Raw genomic sequence first — 14,792 nt, 5'->3', positions numbered from 1 at the left:
TCTTCCGCTGGGCCGCCCAAGTTCCCCAGAACCTATTCGACATGCCAGGGGAGACGTTGCCATGCCGTGCTGCGTCTGTTGTGCCTGGAAGCCAAGAGCCACACTGGCCCTGCACTCCTTTCAGCTTTGCGTTCACAGGTAGATCAGTGGCTAACACCGCTCAATTTGATAGTTGGTAAAGTGGTGTGTGACAACGGTGCCAATCTGCTTAGCGCATCGAAACAGGGCAAAATTACGCACGTGCCATGCATGGCACACGTCTTAAACTTGGTCGTGCAACGATTCGTTGTCAAATACCCTGGGGTCCAGGACATCTTGCGGCAGGCAAGGAAAATCTCGGCCCATTTCAGAAGATCTTACACGGCCATGGCTCGCCTTGCTGACATTCAGCGGCGACACAATCTGCCGGTCAGACATCTTATTTGCGATTGCCCGACGTGATGGAACTCAACCTTCTATATGCTTGATAGGCTGCTCCAGCAGAAACGTGCAGTTAACGTCTACCTGTATGAACTCTGCGGCAGAACAAGTTCTGGGGAGCTGGGTTTTTTTTCAACGCGCCAGTGGCTGCTCATGTGCAACGCATGCAGACTTCTTTATGGAGCGTGCATTGCGTCATATCATTGATCAAGCTGTGGAGGAGCAGGAGCGGGAAGATGAGGAAGTCGCAATGCTGGATGAATTCCCCAGGGGGGGCTACTCTATCTGAGACAAGTGAACAACAGGAGTCTGAAGAGGAGTCAGAGGAGGATGGTGCCGGGGCGGATGAGGAGGAGCAAGAAGAGCATGCTTTAAACCTTTCTGTGATCCCTGTTGTTGTGCGTGGATGGGGAGAGGAGAATAAAGAGGACAACATTATCCTGGATGATGAGCAGGAGCCAGGCCACCACACAGCTTCCAGTTTAGTGCAAATGCTCCAGTGTTTTAACAGGGACCCCCGTATAAAAAGCATAAGGGTCAAGGACCAGTACTGGGTGGCAACGTACTTAGACCCCCGGTACAAACACAAAATGGCGGAAATGTTACCGCCGTCACAGAGGGCTGTCAGAATGGAGCACTTCCAGGCCTTGCTTCGAGAAATGCTGCATTCTGCTTTTGAGTGCGCTGGCAGAGGAGCAATTCCCACTCCCAGAGAAGGAGTTGCAGGTACCAATCCAACAGCGCCTGCAAGAAGAGGCCGGTTTGAAGATGTGTTGGTGACTTCGGATATGAGGTCATTCTTTCAGCCGACCCATCGACAGGTGTCATCCGGATCCAGCATCAGGGAACGCCTAGACCGCCAGGTGTCCGACTACATTGGGTTAACGGCCGATGTGGACGCTCTGAGGAGTGATGAACCCCTGGACTACTGGGTGGGCAGGCTTGACCTCTGGCTAGAGCTTGCCCAATTTGCAATCGAACTGTTGGCTTGCCCCTCGTCCAGCGTCCTGTCCGAAAGGACGTTCAGCGCAGCAGGGGGGGATCGTGACCGATAAGCGTACTCGCCTAGCTCAAGACAGTGTTAACTACCTCACATTTTTAAAAATGAATGAGGCATGGATCTCGGAGGAATTCAACACATGTGACCAGTAGACCATGTATATGTCTATAAACGATTTTTTTAATCGAGCACACAGACCTTCTTTCTTCATTTGGCTCACTTCCTTGTACAAAAAAAGCACACCGTACTATATGCCCGTACCCTCCTGTTTGAAGAGGTTGAGCTGTGTCATATTTTTGGGGCCCAGCAGCAAGTTGCTGGTATCAGTGCTGCTGTTAGTGCTCTCTATCTCGGTGCTGGTGTCAGTGCACTCTATCACGGTGCTGGTGTCAGATCACTCTATCACCGTGCAGGTGTCAGTGCTCTATATCACGGTTCTGGTGTCAGTGCTTTATGTCACGCTGCTGATGTCAGTGCTCTCTATCACGGTGCTGGTGTCAGATCACTCTATCACGGTGCAGGTGTCAGTGCTCTATATCACGGTGCTGGTGTCAGTGCTTTATGTCACGCTGCTGATGTCAGTGCTCTCTATCATGGTGCTGGTGTCAGATCACTCTATCAAGGTGCAGGTGTCAGTGCTCTATATCACGGTGCTGGTGATCATCTCCTGCACCCTCTTCTTTGCCTACCCTGACCTTCCCTCTCCTCCATTGCCTTCATGCGCTCCACAGTCCTGAATTTTCAGAATTTCACATATAAAAAAAGAATGCTTGTAGTTGTTGATCCCAGATTCACCTCATACATGTGTTATGTCATTGGCCATGTGGTGGGACTATGTGTGCACAGCTAGTAATTATTTTGTGGCTGCAAATATGACCTGTAAGTTTGTAAAGTTTGCCTGCCATTGAAGTCAATGGGGGCCGCCGCAAACTTTGCGGTTCGCGAACTTTCGGCCGCGTTTCGCATTCGCGAAACGTCCCGTCGGAAGTTCGTCCATCACTATACAGGAATTGGAGAATATACCGAACAGTAGTATTCAACAAAAATACTCATGATTTCCTCCAGGTCTTTAACCAGTTCCCCTGCCCGAGTGCGGATACATGGCACACTAACCAGTGCCCTCTGATCTGCCACAAGCAGTGCCAATAATTTGCCATTCTTGTCACCCTTTTCAAAAATGTACTCCACCCTATGAAGCAAGGTAGTATGGGCTAAGTTAGTGTCAAACAAGGCAAGTTGTTGCCAACCTATGTTCCTCAGTTTGTAGTGCTTCCCTCTCAGCATTGTGTTCCATCTATATACACTAAAAATACTCTGGAGTATTTTTTTCTTGAGCAAAGTTTTTTTATGCCTTTATATATATTCCATAGGAATGTCTGTCGCATCGGCTCCTGAGTGGGAATACCCACGAAACGCGTAGAGCTTTACTTGATGCCGCAGCTACACCCCATACGGATTCATATTTACTTACTACCATTATACTTTATGATGTTTATATACCATTTGGTAGATACATATATACCATGTGTGTGCATGTGCCAGCATCAGGCATGTTGTTTTTTGCATGTGCACACCATTTTTTATCTATACATCTATTATTTTGATCATATATTGTTATGCATGTACTCTCCTATTTACCATGCTTAGCTCCTGTGCATGCTCCTTGTACATATATGAAATGAATAAATGTTGCAATGTTTTGATATCTATGTTATTAAACAAATACCTTTTATTGTAATTGACCTCCACTATTCAATTGCTTCATCTAAAGTCCCAACTCCCTTTTTTCCTTAATGTGAGCTGCCTTAATGGCCAATATGTATTGTCCCCTCAGCACAGCCTTAAAGAGGAAGTAAACCCTGATGGGTTTACTTCCTCTTTGTCTCCCTGCAAAGGTAAAGCATAATGGGCTACTATGCATCACATTAGGAATGCACCGAAATTTGGGGCCGCCGAAACATATCGGCCGAAAATGCCCTTTTTGCAAGCAAATGCAATTTGCCGAAAGAGAAAAACGTCCGATAATGGAGCCGAAAATTGGGCGAGGCCTGGGTGGGGGCAGGGCTCTGCCCCCTGCCCCTGGTGCCGCCCATCATGGGGGGCGTATAGCGCAGGAGAGCCGCCTCCACTGCCTGTTTGATCACAGTGCTGGGAACATCACAGCTTTCATTTCAATAGCTGGGTGTTCCCGGCCACGCCTTCACACACAACCCCTCCCCATTGTCCGGGCACTTTGATAGACAGATCACCCGCAGAATTGGACGGATGATCTGTCTATAAAAGTGCCCGGACAATGGGGAGGGGCTGTGTGTGATGGCGCGGCCAGGAACACACAGCTATTGAAAGGAAAGCTGTGATGTTCCCGGTGTCTTGTCAAATAACGTTCTCCATCGGATAGTGTCCGCTGTGTACTGCGCATGCGCAGTACACAGCAACATAGATTACAAAAATTGCCGAGGATGAACGGAGCCTGCGCCGTGAGTCCAGGTTCTATCTCCACTATCCAAGTGGACATAGAGCAGGAATAAAAAAGAGCCGAGCGTAGCGAGGCCGAGCCCGAAGCGTGGCGAGTGAAGCTCGCCCGCGAGGGGCCCTCTAATATTCACAACCCTATGTCCGCTTGGATGGTGGGGCTACCACCTCCACTCACGGAGCAGGCGCCGTTCAGCTTCTGAGATTTTCCGAAGCGTCGCCTGCTCCGTACTGCGCATGCGCAGTACGATCCAGACACTATTTGATGGCCGGACACTATACGGCAGAACACCAGCGCTGTGATTAAACAGGCGGCGGAGGCGGCTCTCCTCTCTTCCCTGCACAGGCTGGCTGCAAAATGGGACACTGGCTGCAAAATGGGACACAGGCACACTGGCTGCAAAATGGGACACATTGGCTTCAATGGGACACACTGGCTGCAATGGGATACACTGGCTGCAATGGGACACAGGCACACTGGCTGCAATGGGACACAGGCACACTGGCCTGCAATGGGACACAGGCACACTGGCCTTCAATGGGACACAGGCACACTGGCCTGAAATGGGACACAGGCACACTGGCCTGAAATGGGGGACGCTGGCCTGCAATGGGGGACGCTGGCCTGCAATGGGGGACGCCTCCTGTACCACGTCCTCTGTCTCTGACCATCTCCTGTACCATGTCCCCAGTCTCTGACCATCTCCTGTACCGTGTCCCCAGTCTCTGACCATCTCCTGTACCGTGTCCTCTGTCTCTGACCATCTCCTGTACCGTGTCCTCTGTCTCTGACCATCTCCTGTACCGTGTCCTCTGTCTCTGACCATCTCCTGTACCGTGTCCTCTGTCTCTGACCATCTCCTGTACCGTGTCCTCTGTCTCTGACCATCTCCTGTACCGTGTCCCCTGTCTCTGACCATCTCCTGTACCGTGTTCTCTGTCTCTGACCATCTCCTGTACCGTGTCCCCTGTCTCTGACCATCTCTTGTACCGTGTTCTCTGTCTCTGACCATCTCCTGTACCGTGTCCCCTGTCTCTGACCATCTCCTGTACCATGTCCCCTGTCTCTGACCATCTCCTGTACCATGCCCCCTGTCTGACCATCTCCTGTACCATGTCCCCTGTCTCTGACCATCTCCTGTATCATGTCTCCTGTCTGACCATCTCCTGTACCATGTCCCCTTTCTGACCATCTCCTGTACCATGTCCCCTGTCTGACCATCTCCTGTACCATCTCCCCAGTCTCTGACCATCTCCTGTACCATGTCCTCAGTCTCTGACCATCTCCTGTACCATGTCCCCAGTCTCTGACCATCTCTTGAACCATGTCTCCGGTCTCTGACCACCTCCTGTACCATGTTCCCAGTCTCTGACCACCTCCTGTACCATGTTCCCAGTCTCTGACCACCTCCTGTACCATGTCCCCAGTCTCTGACCACCTCCTGTACCATGTCCCCAGTCTCTGACCACCTCCTGTACCATGTCCCCAGTCTCTGACCATCTCCTGTACCATGTCCCCAGTCTCTGACCATCTCCTGTCCCATGTCCCCTAGTCTCTGACCATCTCCTGTACCATGTTCCCTGTCTCTGACCACCTCCTGTACCATGTCCCCAGTCTCTGTCCACCTCCTGTACCATGTCCCCAGTCTCTGACCACCTCCTGTACCATGTCCCCAGTCTCTGACCACCTCCTGTACCATGTCCCCAGTCTCTGACCATCTCCTGTACCATGTCCCCAGTCTCTGACCATCTCCTGTCCCATGTCCCCTAGTCTCTGACCATCTCCTGTACCATGTTCCCTGTCTCTGACCACCTCCTGTACCATGTCCCCAGTCTCTGTCCACCTCCTGTACCATGTCCCCAGTCTCTGACCACCTCCTGTACCATGTCCCCAGTCTCTGACCACCTCCTGTACCATGTCCCCAGTCTCTGACCATCTCCTGTACCATGTCTCTAGTCTCTGACCATCTCCTGTATAAAAATATTTTTTTTTAAATATGTTTCGGTATCGGTGCTGTTTCTGTATCGGTGTTCGGCCTAGTGTATTTTTCATTTTCGGTATCGGTTTCAGCACCAAAAAACCCATTCGGTGCACCCCTACATCGCATAGTAGCCCATTATGTGTCACTTACCTGACACAGGAGCCAGCGATATCACCGCTGTTCCCTGTAGTCCGGAGCGTCTATCTTCTTCCGGGTATCACTGCTCCGACCACTCAAAGCACCGGAACAGAGATGACATCACTCCCGTGCATGCGCACGGGAGCCGCCACTAATGGCATATCGGCGTTAGCAGCGGCATGCTGCTAACAGCAATAGCGCGCCTGCGTCCCGCTGTCTACGGCGCATGCACCGTAGACAGCTGTCACTGTCTTTTAGTAAATATCTCCTAAACCGTGTAGGTTTAGGAGATATTTCTTGGACCTACAGGTAAGCCTTAATCTAGACTTACCTGTAGGTCAAAGTGTTTTGCAAGGGTTTACAACCACTTTAAATGTATCCCAAACCACTGTACCTGCAGCAGAGGACACATTTTTGTCCCCGAAGTTTGACATGTGCAGTTGTGCCTGCTGTGCCACCTGCTCCGTTTGTAGCTAACCAGGTGAAAGCTGCCATGTATTTCCTCCCATCCTGGCTGTCAGTGAGAGAGTTAGCCCTTGTACACACGGTCGGACATTCTGATGGAAAATGTCCGACCAGACCGTGTTGTCGGATAATCCGACCGTGTGTGGGCTCCATCTGACTTTTTCCGTCTGAATGTCCGACCAACAAAGTTTGAGAGCTGGATATAACATTTTACGACAACATGCTCCGATCGGACTTTGTCCGATTGTTTGTAGAGAATTCCGATCGGACAAAGTGCCACGCATGCTCAGATCAAATTACGAGACCAAAGCTATTGGCTACTAGCCTGAACGTAGTCCCGTCGTAACAAAATAACGTCATCACGTTCTGAACGATCGGATTTTTCTTTGTCCGACTGTGTGTATGCAACACCAGTTTCGGAAAAAATACGACGGATTTTGTTGTCGGAATGTTCTGACCGTGTGTACGGGGGCTTACACGATATACAATGTAATACTGACATATAATCACACACACATAGGTTGGACTTGATGGACTTGTGTCTTTTTTCAACCTCACCTACTATGTAACTATGTAATAGAGGTCAGATATACTACCCACCAAGTAGGAGACTTCATGTACCAAATTTGAGACAAATGTCATTGGCTAAAGCTAGATCGATTCTGGATGCCATTTTATGCCTCCAGGAGAGACAGGAGTAACTCCGAACAGCCGGGTTCTTCCACCGCCACAACTCATTGAGTTGGGCAGCAGATACTCAGGAGAGGAGATCATTGGAAGCCACCCTTGGGAAGTATCTAAATCACCGCCAAGAATAGAATTAAAGTCACCATCCAGGAGAAGAGGAAGGTGCATATAGGGGTGTCACCAATAATTCGTATAACAATTGCGATTGAAAACTGGGTGATATATAAATGGTTGTTTGATATATATCCACCACTAAGATAACATATCTCCCCGTGGATCAGAGATCACCTTCTGGATTGAGCAGGGTATACTCTTGCTGAGTAAAATGGTCACCCCTCTCGCATAAGCAGAATAGGAAGCATGAAACATACGCTGTATACATGATCTTCGCAATAACACCTTGCTCCCACCCAAATGCGTCTCTTGTAGAAGGACAATTTGTGGTCTGACCACCTTCAAGTAGTTAACCACTTAACAACCGCCCATAGCCGATTAACGGCTTCAGGGCGGTTGTTTAACTCTGAGAGGCCGTTAATTAACGGCCTCCCAGAATTCTGCTCTCGCGTGCCCCCTGGGGCGCGCACACGAGAGCATCACGGATCACGGTAAACGGCCGCTCATCGCGGCCGTTTACCACGTGATCACTCCGTCAAATGACGGAGTGATCACTTGTAAACAAACCGGCGTCGTGTTATGACGCCGGTTCCTCCCTTCCCCTCTCTGTACCGATCTGTACAGTGGAGGGGAAAGAGATCGGTGTCAGCAGCGCTGTGGGCTGCATCTGCAGTGCCCACATCGCTGCTCACCGAATTTAACCCCTCCATACCCTGACAATACTCTGTAATACCAGCTAATACTCTGCAATACCCCCCAATACTCTGCAATACTCGCCAATACTCTCCAATACCCTGCCAATACTCTCCAATACCCTGCCAATACTCTCCAATACCCCGCCAATACTCTGCAATACCCCGCCAATACTCTGCAATACCCCGCCAATACTCTGCAATACCCCGCCAATACTCTGCAATACCCCGCCAATACTCTGCAATACCCTGCCATAAAGTGCCATACCCAGCCATACTTGGAGATACCCTGCAATACCCAGCCATACACGGAGATACCCAGCCATACTCGGAGATACCCAGCCATAGACGCCCCTCACCGCCCTCCGGTGCTTCTACGAACTCGCCAATACGATCAAAGCCGGAATCTTTTTATTTATTTTTTTATTTTTATTTCAGGCTTCCCAGCCTAGATGTGAGGTCTTATTGACCCCCAGATCTCACTGTAAAGAGGACCTGTCATCCCATATTCCTATTACAAGGGATGTTTACATTCCTTGTAATAGGAATAAAAGTGATCGCACTAAAATGGATAGAATGGATTTGCCTAATTTGTCGACTCCCGTGCGCATGCGCGGGAGTGACGTCATCGCGGCTTCGCCGTATGGCAGCGGCGGAGCTGCGAGACGCGACTCCCGTGCGCATGCGCGGGAGTGACGTCATCGCGGTTGCGCCGCTGTGATTCGTCTGAGCTGCGAGACGCCACAAGCAACATGGATGCGGCGGACTACAGGGGACAGCGGCGACTTCGCTGGCTCCTGTGTCAGGTAAGTGACACATAATGAGCTACTATGCGAAGCATAGTAGTCCATTATGCTTTACCTTTGCAGGGAAAAAAAGAGGAAGTAAACCCATCAGGGTTTACTTCCTCTTTAAGTAGCGACATTTGGCGCCATTCCACTGGCATGTGCAATTTTGAACAGTGACATGTTCTTTATCTATTTACTCAGCATAACTTCATCTTTCACTTTATGCAAAAATTGGGCTAACTTTACTGTTTTTTTTTTAAGCCCAAAACTTTTTCCCCCCAAAAAAACGCGTTTGAAAAATTGCTGCGCAAATACCGTGTGAGATAAAATTTGCAACGACCATCATTGTATTCTCTAGGGTCTTTGCTAAAAAAAATATATAATATTTTGGGGTTCTATGTCATTTTGTAGCAAATAAATGATGATTTTTACATGTAGGAGAGAAATGTCAGAATTGGCCTGGGTGCTCCAGAACGCCTGATGGCGCTCCCTGCATGTTGGGCCTCTGTATGTGGCCACACTGTGTAAAAGTCTCACACATGTGGTATCGCCGTACTCGGGAGTAATAGCAGAATCTGTTTTGGGGTGTAATTTGTGGTATGCATATGCTGTGTGTGAGAAATAAACTGATAATATGACAATTTTGTGGAAAAACAAAAAAGGAAAAAAAAATCTTGATTCTGCAAAGAATTGTGGGAAAAAATGACAACTTCAAAAAACTCTTCATGCCTCTTACTAAATACCTTGGAATGTCTTCTTTCCAAAAAGGGGTCATTTGGGGGGTATTTGTACTTTTCTGGCATGTTAGGGTCTCAAGAATTGAAATAGGTCGTCAGTACTTCTGTTGTGATCAATTTTCAGATATTGGCACCATAGCTTGTGGACTCTATAACTTTCACAAAGACCAAATAATATCCACCAATTTGTACTTATTTTTACTAAAGATATGTAGTGGTATAAATTTTGGCCAAAATTTATGAAGAAAAAATTACTAATCTGCTAAATTTTATAACAGAAACAAAGAAAAATTCATTTTTTTACAGAATTTTCTGTCTTTTTTCTTTTATAGCACAAAAAATAAAAAACCGAGAGGTGATTAAATACCACCAGAATAAAGCTCTATTTGTGTGAAAAAAAAAAAAATTCATAAAGGTCCAGTGTTGCATGACTGAGTAATTGTCATTCAAAATGTGAGAGCATCAAAAGCTGAAAATTGGTCTGGTTATTAAGGGTGTTTAAGTGCCCAGTGGTCAAGTGGTTAAACATTGCTGTCCTTTTCACTTTGTCATGAAGACCCTGAATATTCCAAGACAGAACTTTAACCGACAGAGCCATAATAGCTTTTCAAAGTATATAGAAACATAACCAGGAAGACTGAAGTAGGCCAACGGCCCTGGCTCTGTGCTCCAAAGTAGTAAGGTCCGCTGCTGGGAGATCCCCCTCCGGCTGCAGATTCATACCCTTCAGTGCAGATGGTGTATCAGTTACCACCGAGGGACCCCCTCTGGAGCTCTTTGCTGCAATCTCATGTGCGCTAAAGACTTGCCAGGAGAGTGAGACAAGGCTTTGTGTCCCGCACATGCCGCGCTGCTGCTGTTTTTTGAGACAGGGTAATCTGGGGAGCTGAAGCCGATTTTCGAGTAGACATTAATCCTACGTGTTCCCCCTCTGCTTATGCAGCAATATCAGTCCACAAGAGCTACGGAGTGCCAGGTGATGGAGTGGGATGTAGGATTCAGTGGAGCTTTGGAAACATGTCCTGTCCTGTCTACATCCTAGCCACTCCCCCCCCCCCCCCCCCCCGCTCCTCTTTAACATCAATATTATCATCCCAGAGGTTTCCACTCTGAATATATATTAAAACATTCAATGTAAAAAAACATGCTGTGTATAAATCAGAACTACTAATAATTGTCAATCATCTACCTGATAAAGGTGTGGGATGGTGTGATCTTCCTGTGTGGAATCCCGGGAATACAGAGGACGGGGACATCTCTCTGGTGGGTTTCTGTAGCTGGATGACTCCACCATGGTGTCCTGGTACAGATCTTTGTGTTCTTTTAGAGACTCTGACTCCTCCATCACCCTATCCTCATCACCCTCCTCTTTTATCTCTTCTTTAACCTCAACTTTAGAATCTCTCAGGTTTCCACTCTGAATATAGAATAAAAATGACATCAATGGTAACAATACAGATAATGTACAGATCCTAATGATACTATCAGTGATTGTTCCTCATCTACCTGATGATGGTGTGGGATGGTGTGATCTTCCTGTGTGGAATCCCGGGAATACAGAGGACGGGGACATCTCTCTGGTGGGTTTCTGTAGCTGGATGACTCCACCATGGCGTCCTGGTACAGATCTTTGTGTTCTTTTAGAGACTCTGACTCCTCCATCACCCTATCCTCATCACCCTCCTCTTTTATCTCTTCTTTAACCTCAACTTTAGAATCTCTCAGGTTTCCACTCTGAATATAGAATAAAAATGACATCAATGGTAACAATGCAGATAATGTACAGATCCTAATGATACTATCAGTGATTGTTCCTCATCTACCTGATGATGGTGGGGGATGGTGTGATCTTCCTGTGTGGAATCCCCGGAATACAGAGGACGGGGACATCTCTCTGGTGGGTTCCCATTACTGGATCCATCTGTAGGAAACACACACACTGACTGAATACATTGTTTCTATGTGTTTATCAGATGATGGGGGATCTAGGTGGAGCCTCCGTACTGCTCTCTCCTTTACAATAAAGTCTCCTCTTACCCGGTGATGTGAGGGGCGGCTGATTGTCCATCATGACGTCCTTGTAGAGATCCTTGTGTCCTTCTAAATACTCCCACTCCTCCATGGAGAAATAGACAGTGACATCCTGACACCTTATAGGAACCTGACACACACAATGATACAGTCACCATCCAGACACATCCCTTGTCTGTTACTGGATAATGTCCCAGAATTCCCAGAATCCTCCTCACCTCTCCTCCATCACCTCTCTGGTGACTTCTAGAATCTTCTTTGTATTTCTCTATTCTATCAGGGAGGGAGGTGGAGGCAATGTGATGTCATATGATCACCAGACTTCACAGGAGGAAAACTCTAGATCTGAACACAAAGAGCAAAATCAAATGATATTCCCAGAATCCTCCTCACCTCATCATTCAGGTCTCCATTTTATTAAATTCTCACTTCAGACTGAGTTATAATTTACCCACACACAACCCCCACACTATGCAGGTTAAAAATGCGTTGCAGGCATTCTGACATCATTACATACAATGAAGGATCAACAGTCATACTTTGCTAGTGAAGATGCCAAGGGTCCGCCCACATGCTAAGAGTATCAGAAAAAAAGCCAAATAGAGGGACATTGGGAGGAGGAGCTGTGAGGTCAGTGTGATGTCATAGGACATATAGACTCTGGATGGAGGGACATTTGGATGGGGAGATTTGAGGGGTCCTCTATATGAGGCTCCTGTACAAACCAAATCATTGTTCCTGGGTGTGTCCTTCCTCTCCTAAACTGAAGAGTGAACTTTGACCTTTACCATACAGAAATCTGTCAGGAATGTGTGAAAGTAAGCTCTCATGTGATCAGGTGACGTGCGGAGGAACGGAGTGTAAATAGCAGACAATTTTCTCCAGAGCTCCTAATGGTGGGGATGGATTTTGCTGAGTGCTGGTGCCAAGTTTCCACCCCCCGGTATCACTGCAGGTGTGGAGAAAAGCTGTGTAAGAGGATATGAGGAGAGATGAGGAGGAGATCCAGGAATCAGGATAAAGGTCAGGACAAGCAACAGACGAGCGCATCCAAGAGACGAAGTCACCGCTGTCCCCTGTAGTCCGGCGCATCCATCTTCTCGGTGGGGTCTCGCAGCTCCGCCGCTGTCATTCAGCGAACCCGCAATGACGTCACTCCCGCGCATGCGCACGGGAGCCGACACGCGCGGCATCTCCGTCGTTGAAGATGCCGCGCTCAGTGCGCCTGCGCGCTGCTGTCTACGGTGCATGCGCCGTAGACAGCGGTGCCTGTCTTCCGGCAAATATCTCCTAAACCGTGTAGGTTTAGGAGATATTTCTTGGACCTACAGGTAAGCCTTAATCTAGGCTTATCTGTAGGTAAAAGTTGGTTGTAAGGGTTTACAACCACTTTAATGCAGGGCTTGACAAATTAGATTTGAATCTAGGAGCCAGCTAAAAAAGTTAGGAGACAGTTTTTATTAGTGTAGCATGGGCTGTCAGCGCCCAGGGCAAGGTAAGTCATTTGCGAGGTGCAGGACATGGGGTGCGGGGTGCAGAATGCAAGACATGGGGTGAAGGGTGCAGGTCAGCACAGGACATGAGGTGCAGGAGAAGGGTGCAGAACACAGGGCATGGAGGGCAGGACAGTAATCCAATCCCCCTCCCCCTGTGTCCTCCTGCATGTCCTGTACATCTCCCCCAGCAGAGTGGATGGAGAGGACATCTTGTGTACATAAAGCAGCATGTCCCTCCCTGGCTGGTCTCTTAGCTGGCTGCTTTGCAGGCTTGTCCTGGTTCCTCCTGTAAGGACTCTGTAGTCCTGTTTCTCAGCACCTTGTGGGGATCTTTGTGGCAGTGCCGAGGTGGTGCCATGTTGGAGATTCGGTCCCGCTCCTTCCTCTCTGTTCTGCCGGAGGGCTCTGCAGGGACACAGGCAGCTGTGGGTGGAAGCAGGAGCCGATGGTGACAGTAGGGCGGCCGCAGAAAGAGAAAGATCGGCAGCGGGAGCTCAGTGAGATGAGTCCTCTCATGCCGTTGTCCTGCCCAGTCCACCTCTGACTTCCCCCGGATTGGGTGATGCCACCTCCTCCTCCTTGGCTTGTCAGAATACAATAGTGCAGCTGGGAGGATTCCCCCATCCCCCTCCAATGTGTGGATGGGGGAATCACTTAAATTTTTTCACTCATCCCGCTGGATGAACAATAAAACTGAACCATGTATGGCCAGATTTGGAAGAAAGATATATTAATCATTAATTGATCCCCCTTGAATCTACCTAGTACCTCCTCTGCCGTCAGTTCCAGCATTGTCTTCTCTCGACATCTTTCCAAATGGAATGTCTTGTTTATGTTTGACATCACTTCCTGTCTGTATTCCATAGAGACTTCCTGTCTAGGTAAAGGTGAGATCACCACCTTGTGGAGCTCAGAGGAGCTGCAGCTCAAGAGATTTCTCGTAGTGATCATACAACACTGTACCCAAATCAAATTTTTATAATTTTTTCCCCACAAACAGAGCTTTCTTTTGGTAGTATTTGATCACCTCTGGGGTTTTTGTTTTTCATAATTTTTTTTTAAAAAGACCAATTTTTTTTTTTTAAATACAAAACCTTTTTATATTATTTAAGACATGTTGCAAACAGGTAATTTTACTCCTTCATTGATATACACTGATGAGGATGCACTGATAGGCGGCACTGATGGGTACCGATAGGCTGCATTGATGGGCACTAATAGATGGTACTGGTGAGCACTCATGAGGTGGCACTGGTGGGCACTGATAGGTGGCATTGGTGGGCACTGATGAGTGGCACTGATGGGCAGCACTGAAGGGCATTGATAGGTGGCGCTGATTGCTGGCACTGATAGGTGGCAGTGATGGGCACTGATCGCCACTGGTAGGTGACACTGCTAGGTGGCACTTATGAGGCACTGATTGGCACCACTGGTGGGCATAGATGGCAATTGTGGGCATTGATAGGTGGCACTGGTGGGTACTGATTTGTGGCAACTGTGGGCACTGGCAGGTGGTACTGGTTGCCACAGATGAGGCGACTTTGCCTCTGTCCCTTGTACAGAAGCCGGTGATCATCTTTTTTTTTTCTCCTCGCGCTGGCAGTGTGAGGAGGAAAAAAAAAAAAGATTACCGATCTTCTGTTTACATCTGTCATTGGCTGACAGCTGATCACATGGTAAGGGGCCTTTAACTTTAACCACTTCAGCCCCGGACCAATTGTCAGCCTAAGGACCAGAGGTCTTTTTACAATTTCGCACTGCACTGCTTTA

At 48.2% G+C, this 14,792-nt stretch overlaps 2 protein-coding genes across 3 annotated transcripts in view; both read right to left on the bottom strand.

The window, feature by feature from the left end:
* The window catches only part of LOC143989544 (uncharacterized), a 221,041-nt gene extending 207,179 nt beyond the window's left edge, over window positions 1-13,862 (bottom strand). The window contains exon 1 of one of the 2 annotated variants that reach the window (XM_077489706.1): window positions 13,784-13,862. The gene's annotated coding sequence lies outside the window, so the exon portion shown is untranslated. The remainder of the gene's footprint in view (window positions 1-13,783) is intronic. The other variant, XM_077489707.1, reaches the window with a different exon arrangement.
* Window positions 1-14,792, bottom strand: part of LOC143986883 (uncharacterized) — a 171,759-nt gene that overhangs the window by 26,206 nt on the left and 130,761 nt on the right. The gene's annotated exons all lie outside the window — the stretch shown is intronic.

Source organism: Lithobates pipiens, unplaced genomic scaffold (genome assembly GCF_037356315.1).
Source record: "Lithobates pipiens isolate NorthernLeopardFrog02 unplaced genomic scaffold, aLitPip1_a1.2 Scaffold_18, whole genome shotgun sequence".
Taxonomy (NCBI): Eukaryota; Metazoa; Chordata; class Amphibia; order Anura; family Ranidae; genus Lithobates; species Lithobates pipiens.
The sequence above is the reverse complement of the archived record's forward strand: the minus strand, read 5'-3'. Positions and strand labels throughout refer to the sequence as shown.